Source organism: Pistacia vera, unplaced genomic scaffold (genome assembly GCF_008641045.1).
Source record: "Pistacia vera cultivar Batoury unplaced genomic scaffold, PisVer_v2 Contig1392, whole genome shotgun sequence".
NCBI classification, from domain to species: domain Eukaryota; kingdom Viridiplantae; phylum Streptophyta; class Magnoliopsida; order Sapindales; family Anacardiaceae; genus Pistacia; species Pistacia vera.
In genome coordinates this window covers 7,001-16,081 of record NW_022195458.1, presented here as the reverse complement: position 1 = coordinate 16,081, position 9,081 = coordinate 7,001, and the positions used below count along the sequence as shown (strand labels likewise).

Sequence of the window (9,081 nt, the reverse complement as noted above, 5' to 3'; positions counted from 1 at the left end):
TCTGCACAGAACAATGACCAAACTGCATTTTTCATAACCAAATTTCACATAAGCAACAACCAAGCTTCTTCTGAGAATCAAACACTTCTGTTCTGAGAATTACACCAGAAGTTGCTGACCAAATTTCACCAATTTCAACATACTCACGGTCAGTATTCAAACTTCTGAACTGATGCACACAAAAAAAACTTCTGATGATGCAACAAACAAACTTCTGAACTACAACAAAAACAAACCTGAACTGCAACAAAACAAACTCTGAACTGCAACAAAATAACCTTCTAACTGATGCAAATGACACCAGAATATTACCACAGCCACACTCAACAAAAACAACCTTCTGAACTGATGCAAATGACACCAGAAATACCACAGCACAACTCAACAAAACCCTTCTGAACTGATGCAAATGACACCAGAATATTACCACAGCCACACTCAACAAAAACAAACTTCTGAACTGATGCAAATGACACCAGAATATTACAACACCACACTGCTTTCTGTTCTGGAAATCACACCAGAATGTTGCTTAACAAATTTTGCCAATTTCAATCATACTTACAGTCGTATTCTGAGACAAGCAGTTTCTGAATACAAGCTCCAATTGTGAGTTCTGTTCTAAAATGTCACATTTGGTAGTGGACAAAGACTTATAAAACATCAGCTTTTTGATGATCAGTAGGAACATAGAGTACTTTAAGATGTTGAGGCACACCTGTTCTCTGACATAGTGGACATCCAATTCAATGTGCTTTGTTCAGCATGAAAAACTGGATTGGAGGCATGGACCCTGCACTTTGATTATCACACCAATAACAGGTACCTCACTGAGTGTTAACCAATTTCAGAAAACAAACTCGAAACCAGGCTATTTCAGTTCCCCTTGGCAAGTGCTCTGTATTCAGCTTCTGTAAAGTAGAGATACTACCTTTTGCTTCCAGAACTCCATTGTAACAGATTAGGACCAAGAAACAAACAACCACTTGTGGACCTTCTATCTTGAATAGAGCCCCCAATCCGCATCAGTGAAGCACTCTAAATGAAACCTGGTGACTTATAAACTGAAAACCAAATTTGTGGTGCCTTTAAGATATCTAAAAGTCTTTTGCAGGTTTGCCAGTGAAGTTCAGTGGGAGCTTTGAGAAATTGGCTTAACTTGTTAACAGAGTAAGCAATGTCAGGTCTGGAAAGTGTTAATACTGTATGCCCCAATTGTGCTTCTATATAGAGCTGGGTTGTCAAAATCACTGTCTTACAGGTTAACTTGTTCCTACAGCCATGGGGGTAGAGCAAGGTTTTGAATCTAACATGCCATTCTTAGTAAGCAGATCTCTAGCTATTTTCTTGACTCATGTAAATGTGTCTGTTCTGTGGACTTCAAAACCCAAGAACTATTTAAGAGAACCTAAAGTCTTAAGAGCAAACTCAGTGTTTAACCTCTGGACAATGGTTTGTACAAACTCAGCATCATTTCCAGTTAACAAATGTCATCCACATGACATACATATAAGATCTGAGTATTGTGCCTAAAAATAAACAAACTGGAATCTGCTATAGAAGAGACAAAACCCCATTTGAGAAAGGCAGTCTTAGCTTTTCAAACCAGGCTCTTGGGGCCTGTTTTAGGCCATACAATGCTTTATTAATTGACAAACATGAAGTGGATTCTGAGTATCAACAAAACTAGTGGGTTGATTCATGTAAATTGTCTCACTGAGTTCTCCATTCAAAAAGGCATTATTAACGCCCACTTGTTATTCCCATCCATAGGTAATAGCTAGACTCAATACTACCCGAATTATGGAAGATTTGATAACCGGACTAAGTTTCAAGGTAATCAACACCAGGGGTCTGCTGAAATCCTTTAGCTACTAATCTAGCTTTGTATCTTTGAATGGAACCATCAGGATTGTGTTTAACCGAAAGACCCACTTACAACCAACATATTCATGTTTGACTCAGCAGGGACAAGTTTCCAGGTATTGTTAAGACCAAAGAAGTGAACTCACCTCCATGGCAGCTTTCCAGGAGGATGGGAGAGTGCTTCAGTAACATGGTTGGTTCAGTTGTGTCAAGAGAAGAATGTTTGTGGAAAGCATTGAAAGAACTATGCTGTTTGCTTTGCTTCTAGTAATCATAGTGAGTAGGTAAGGGCTTAAGCTCAAAGGGCAACTCAATTGTAAGGTGAATGCCTTAGGTAGTTTGGTGAGTAGACTGTTTGGAGGAGAGAACATGAGAGACAGTATGTGTGTAAGGGTTTGTGAGGGTTGTGTAAGATATATAAATTTGAGGTACATTCAGGAGGGTTTGGTGAGGCAGTTAGTAGGCTAACAGGCATGTGCATGGAGAGTGGATCAGAGATATTAGGGAAAGAATCTAGGAGCCTCAAATGTTGTGAGTTCTGCTGATCATGATGGCTAAATCTGAAGAACCATAAAACATCAGAAGATGAGGAAAATGAGGAAGACAAGTTTGAAAGGAGAAAATTGGAACATAGGAGTGTGATCACAAAGGAGGAAGACTAGAAGTCTGTCTTGAGAAACAGATGAGTTGAAGCAAAGGAAAAATGAGCTCATCAAACTTGACACTTTGGCAAACATAATTTTCCATTGAATCCATACATTTGTAACCTTTATGATGCATACTGTAACCAACAAAAGTGCACTTTTTGGTGTGAAAATCAAACTTAGAAGTTTGTATGTTCTGATAAAGGGTACACAGCACAGCCAAACACTTTGAAAACAGAGTAGTCAGGATTTTTCTTAAACAGAATTTGAAATGGGCGAATTAGACAAAACTGGTGTAGGTAATCTGTTGTGGAAACGTGCAGTTTGAAAAGCATGCCACCAATATTTCAAGGGCATGTTGGCTTGGGCTAACAAGGTTAGCCTTGTTCAACTATTTGGCATGTTTCCTTTCTACTCTTCCATTTTGTTGGTGAGTGTAGGGACATGGATGCCTAAAGACAATTCCTTGTTAGCAAAGTAAGAAACTAGACTTCTATATTCACCTCCCAATCGGTTTGGACACATTTCAAGGGTTTGTTAAATTGTCTTTCAGCTAGTTTGTGAAATTGTTGGAAGACTAATTGTGTTTCAGATTTAGCTTTTAATGGAAAAATCCAGGTAAACCACTATAGTCATCTAAAACTGTATAATATTTAAATCCTTCAGGTGTTGGAATAGGGGATGGTCCCAATAAATCTGAATAAACTAATTCTAATGGATCTAAGTTCTAGACTTCGACTTAGGAAAACTGATTGGTGAATGTACCAAACTGACATGCTACAAATCAATTGTGTTTTTCACAGAATAGTCAGGTTGTAAAACATGCAGAATTTTAGTAAGGACAGTTGCATTAGGGTGTCCTAACCTCTTGTGCCACACATGCTATTAGTTTTTTCTACTGGAAAAGATTGAATTGTGCTTCTTTTATTAGCTTAGTAGCATTTTTACAATGGATCAAATGTAGGAATCTTGGAAATATTAGAAGTAAAACTACTTGCAACATCAAACCAGACAAAACATTAGAGATATCAACAGTTTTATGAGTGTACAATGTACTAGCATTATTAGGACATGCTGTAGAAGACTTTGAAACTTTAGATTGAGGAAATATTGAGTTAAAGACCTGAGCAGATGAATGATCAAAAGACAGATTGGACTGTGGAGATGACAGCAGGTGTTTGAAGTTGATAAAGGCCATCTTTAAGCTTTCCTTGAAGAAGAACAACTTTGGATTGTTTGTCCTTAACCACACAATGATCGCAAAGAACTCAACAATTACACTATTGTCTCTAGTAAACTTAGAAATCTTAATAATTTTTGTAATGGTGAGCACACAAAAACATTTTAAGGTATAGTGATCTAAATGACATGGAAAAGCAATAAAACCAGTGTGAGAAATGGGAAGCAACTCACCATTGCCAACCTGAAGCTCTCATTGCCAGTGTAGTTAGAGTAAACTGAATATTTCTATCTGTGTATATTTTTCTCTTAATGAATACAGTGTTTAGTAAACCTTTTATATGCTACAGTCTTCTTAGTAAAACAACTGAAACGTAACTGCATTAATCAGCAGTAACAATCTTTTAACAAATTTAACAACCTAAACAGGGCAGTTATTAAACTGCTGTAACAAATAAATCTTGCGGTCCCTCTCTTATGTTGCCATTGTTATCGGTAGACGCTGGAGTTACTTTTCTCGACATTGATCAGAAAATACTCACTACCATGGTGAAAGAGAAGAACTTCGAATCTTTGAGTAATCTTGGAGGAGTGAAGCAAGTTGCTGCAATTCTTGGAACCGACGAAAAGAATGGTGTCCCAGGTAACGAGGCTCAACTTCTGCATAGAACGAATGCTTGGTCAAAACTGTTATTAAAAGTCAGATGCAAAAAAAAAAATTAGTTTTGTTTATGAAGCATTCAAAGATACTACCACTATCATACTTCTAGTCTGTGCAGTACTTTCTCTAGCCTTCAGAATTAAAGAAGATGGCTTGAAAGAAGGGTGGTATGATGGCAGCAGTATTATATTTGCTGTGTTTTTGGTTGTAATTGTCTCTGCTGCGAGTAACTTTAAGCAAAATGGACAATTTGAAAAGCTTTCTGATGAGAGCGGTGACATAAAAGTTGAAGTAGTGAGAGATGGCAGGCGCCAAGCCGTGTCAATCTTTGAAGTTTTAGTGGGTGATGTTGTGTGTTTGAAGATCAGCGATCAAATTCCGGCTAATGGGTTGTTCTTGAATGGTCACTCCTTGAAGTTGGATGAATCTAGTATGACTGGTGAAAGTGACCATGTTGAGATCAATGGCAGCAAGAATCCTTTTGTGCTTTCTAGCACAAAGGTCACAGATGGTTATGGTTCTATGCTCATCACTTCTGTCGGTATGAAAACGGCATGGGGAGAGATGATGAGTTCTATTAGCCGTGACTTGGATCAGCAGACTCCACTGCAAGTTCGCCTGAACAAGCTGACTTCATATATCGGACAGATTGGATTGGCAGTAGCTGTGCTGGTCCTTCTTGTTATGCTGATTCGTTACTTCACAGGCAACACCACAGATGAAAGAGGAGACACAGAATTCAACCGCGGCAAGTCAAAGTTTGACGATGTAATGAATGCAGTTCTGAGAATTATTGCTGCAGCAGTCACAACAGTGGTGGTTGCAATCCCTGAAGGTTTGCCTCTGGCTGTTACTCTCACTCTGGCATACTCTATGAAGCGTATGATGGCAGACAATGCATTGGTTAGAAAACTCTCTGCTTGCGAAACGATGGAATCCGCCATAACAATCTGCTCAGACAAAGCAGGCACGCTTACATTGAATTAAATGAAAATGACAGGGTTTTGGGTTGGAAAAGAAGAAATGAAGGATACGGATATAGCTGCTAACGTTTATGAGTTGCTACAAGAAGGGGTTGGTCTAAACACAATCGGTACTGTTTATCAGTCAAACTCTAGATCACCGCCTGAGATATCTGGTAGTCCAAACTGAGAAAGCAATACTTTCCTGGGCTGTGTTAGACTTGGGAATGAACCTGGATGTGTCAAAACAAAATTGTGACATAATCCATGTAGAGGCCTTTAATTCAGATCAGAAAAAGAGAAGTGGCGTCCTGATGAGGAGGATCGACGAAAAGGTTGTTCACACACACTGGAAGGGAGCTGCCGAGACGATACTGGCCATGCGTTCGCATTATTATGACAAAAGTGGTAAGATGAAAGTCATTGATGGTGAAGAAAGAACGCAAATTGGAACAATTATTAAGGGTATGGCAGCTAAGAGCCTGCGATGCATTGCCTTTGCTTTTAACTTCTGATTATCAACGGTGTACCAGTTGAGCCGAGAAAAGGAATTAACGAGGATGCATGTAAGTTTGTTGTTGCAACTCTCCAAAACCAGCCATGGACTAAACTCATCCCGACAGAAACTTGCAAAAGAAGTCGGACTTGTAAGACTTGATGGGGTCACATGCCACAATTATGCAGTTCAAAGTAGTTTAAATAAATTATTTAACTGCCTCTCTTGATCCTTGATGGAAGGTTAAAGGCAGTTGATGGGAGTTACTTGGTCCATAGCCTAACCATATATAAAGATATCATCTTCACCATAAAAGATATATCACAAAAACACAAAAGGTTCTAGAGGCATAGATTAGAAGACATCTGTCAAACATTCACGTACAAATCATTCATGTTTGACTTTTAATAACACTTGAACAATATGACTGGAGGTAAGTAATTAAATTTCGCATTATATTATATACATGGACTATCAACGATGGTTAAAACAAAGAGAGATAGTATGTTGCTTGATCTGAATGCTTTTAATTGAATCTTTAAGAACCCAAACTCTTTGTATAGTGTGTATAAAATTATAGATACCGTGCTAGAAAAGCTTGAAGTTCTCATCTCATTCATTCTATTGATGATAACTACGAAACATTCTATGTCACTTGATCAAAAATTAGCAAGCCAAAAAAAAACACAACAGCAGAAATTATTAAAATATTTGGTAGGCAGCACACTGGATTGATTGAGAAGCCAAACAAGGATTCAATATAATTCAACTGGGCAACAACACATTAATTTAAAGAAAGACTATAACTCCGGATTAACGTATACCGTCAACATGATATAAAGTCATTCTCATTTCCATTGTTTGAAATAACATAAAAGAATTAAATACACAAAATCGTGCATGCACCCATATGCATTAAGTCAACATGAAACTAAATACTGACTTTCACACCTAAAGTTAAACTAACCTTGATTGAATTTTCGAGCACACCAACCATCTACAGCGTCACAAACAAAGCTGCAGTAATATTGTAAACATAATAAATTATTCTTCTTAAAATTCTTAAAAATCAATAAATTAATTCTTATTCAAATTCCTATTCCTACTTTTGAGGGAAGTTGTAAATTATCTTAAATCTGTAGAATCAATATCCTATTGGTATTGGAAATTTATTAATTAACTCTTAATCAAATTTCTTTTCTTAAAGGCATATCACAAACATGTTACATAAATAGGAGTACACTTCTTTGACACAAGAAACCAATTCCCTATATCAATTTAAATCTTAGCCAAAAATAAATAAAAAAAGACCCACAGTAATTTTTAACTCTTATATAGATAGTAGTATCGAGAAACACTAGTTTTAGAACAATTATGAATTGAGAAATTTAATTGCAATCTCTTGAAACTTTTTTTTTTCAAAAAGAAAAATACAAAATTAAAAGGGTAATTTAAGATATTATATAGAAATATGGGCTAATAATTTAATTGCTAGGATGCGTATATAGCATCACTCATTAATAAATTATTCTTATTGAAATTCTTAAAATCAATAAATTTATTCTTATTTAAATTCCTACTCCTACTCTATCAGTAGAATCAGTATCCTATTGGTATTGGAAATTAATAAATTTAACTCTTAATCAAATTTCCATTCCTACTCGTAAAAGCATGCCACAAACTTATTATATATATATACTAGTATACTTCTTTGACATAAGAAACCATAATTCCCTCCCTGTATCAAATTTCTTGAAATTTCTCGTTCAATTCCATAGCAAACCTTTTGAAGAAGACATTAACTCTGCTACAGAGCAAATTCGAAAAGAAAGAGGAGAAAGGCATAGGGATGATGAGGAGGTGAAGAGGATTTGGGAGTCACTTTCGGAAGATATATTAGGCGAAATTATCCACAAATTAAGTTTACGTGATGCTCTTAGTATGAGTAGGACTTGCATGTTACGGAGATCAGCATTGCAAAACAATGTCCAAAACATCGTCATCTTCCCGTGGATGATGTTACCTTATGAAAGGGAAACCAATTGTGTGAGATTCTTTGATTTGTGTGGAGGCTTTCTTTATAAATTCAACCTCCCCAAGAAATTAGGAAGAGTCAATTGGTTTTTTCGAACTTCCAAAGGTTGGCTTATAATTGCTAATGGCCCTCAACGTAATCCCTGAAATTTTCTCTTCAATCCAATCTCAGGTATACATATTCAACTACCTCCTCTCACGACAATTCCATCCTTTCAAACTTACCTAACTTACCAATCTGAATTGAAAGTTTCACGAGATATTGATCACTTTTTTGTTAAAGTCAAATTATCATCGACAGATTCTACAAACGTTATAGTTGTAGGAATCATGTTTCCATATGATAAGTTGGCAATTTGCAAGCCAAAAGACAAGAGTTTGACTATCTGGGATTATGATACTTATTTACGAGACATCCTATATTCTAATGGAATATTGCATGCTTTGATCCACACAGAATTACATTTTCTTGAAACACGTCCATTAAGGGTAGGGGATGAAAATGTTATTCTCAAAATATTATCTGTCCCTTGTCCTGATGTCTAACAATATAATGAAATTGAATTTGAGTTAGGATTGACATCAGTTTGTGGAGGGTTCGTGTCATATTTGGTGGAGTCCAAAGGTGGAATTTTACTTGTTCAAAAGATGCTTGAACATACAGCCACTCAAATAGACTACTATGATCATTATGATACTACATGTCTATTTACGTATGACTCAACTCGTGGATTTTATGTGTTGAAGATTGGTTATCCTACTATCGCATCCATCGATACAACTAGGTTAAATAGCTTGGATGATCAAATATTATTTGCGTCACAACACAGTTCATACATTCTAGATAGAAATCTCAACTACTTGGAAGGGAATTGCATGTCTTTTTGGATGAGAATGGTCATGTTTACAAGGAAGATTATGATCCGGGAGAAAATATTCTATTTTGTTAACCACACCCCTCTCGCGAATCGGGTATTTTTTACTTTAAAGATAAAAGAATATTACGCGTTTTCCCAAGTTTCAAGAATTTACCACATTTTCAAATGCATTGGTTTTTACCTAATATATGGTCAAAACAAAGTTGAAGTAATCCATAGGTTTTATTTATTTATTTTTATCATATCTTACATGTATAAGCTCTGAGTCAATGTTAGCTTGTTGCTCTTTATTCATTAATATAATCTCTATTATAAGTAAAACAATTGTTATGTAATATAGAGTTTGTAGTATTTGGGGTGC

The 9,081-nt window shown here is 36.3% G+C and overlaps 1 pseudogene; it reads left to right on the top strand.

Annotated features, from left to right (window-relative positions):
- Positions 1 to 4,212: 4,212 nt before the first annotated feature.
- On the top strand, positions 4,213 to 5,827 carry LOC116122992 (annotated as a pseudogene).
- The last annotated feature ends 3,254 nt before the right edge of the window (positions 5,828 to 9,081 follow it).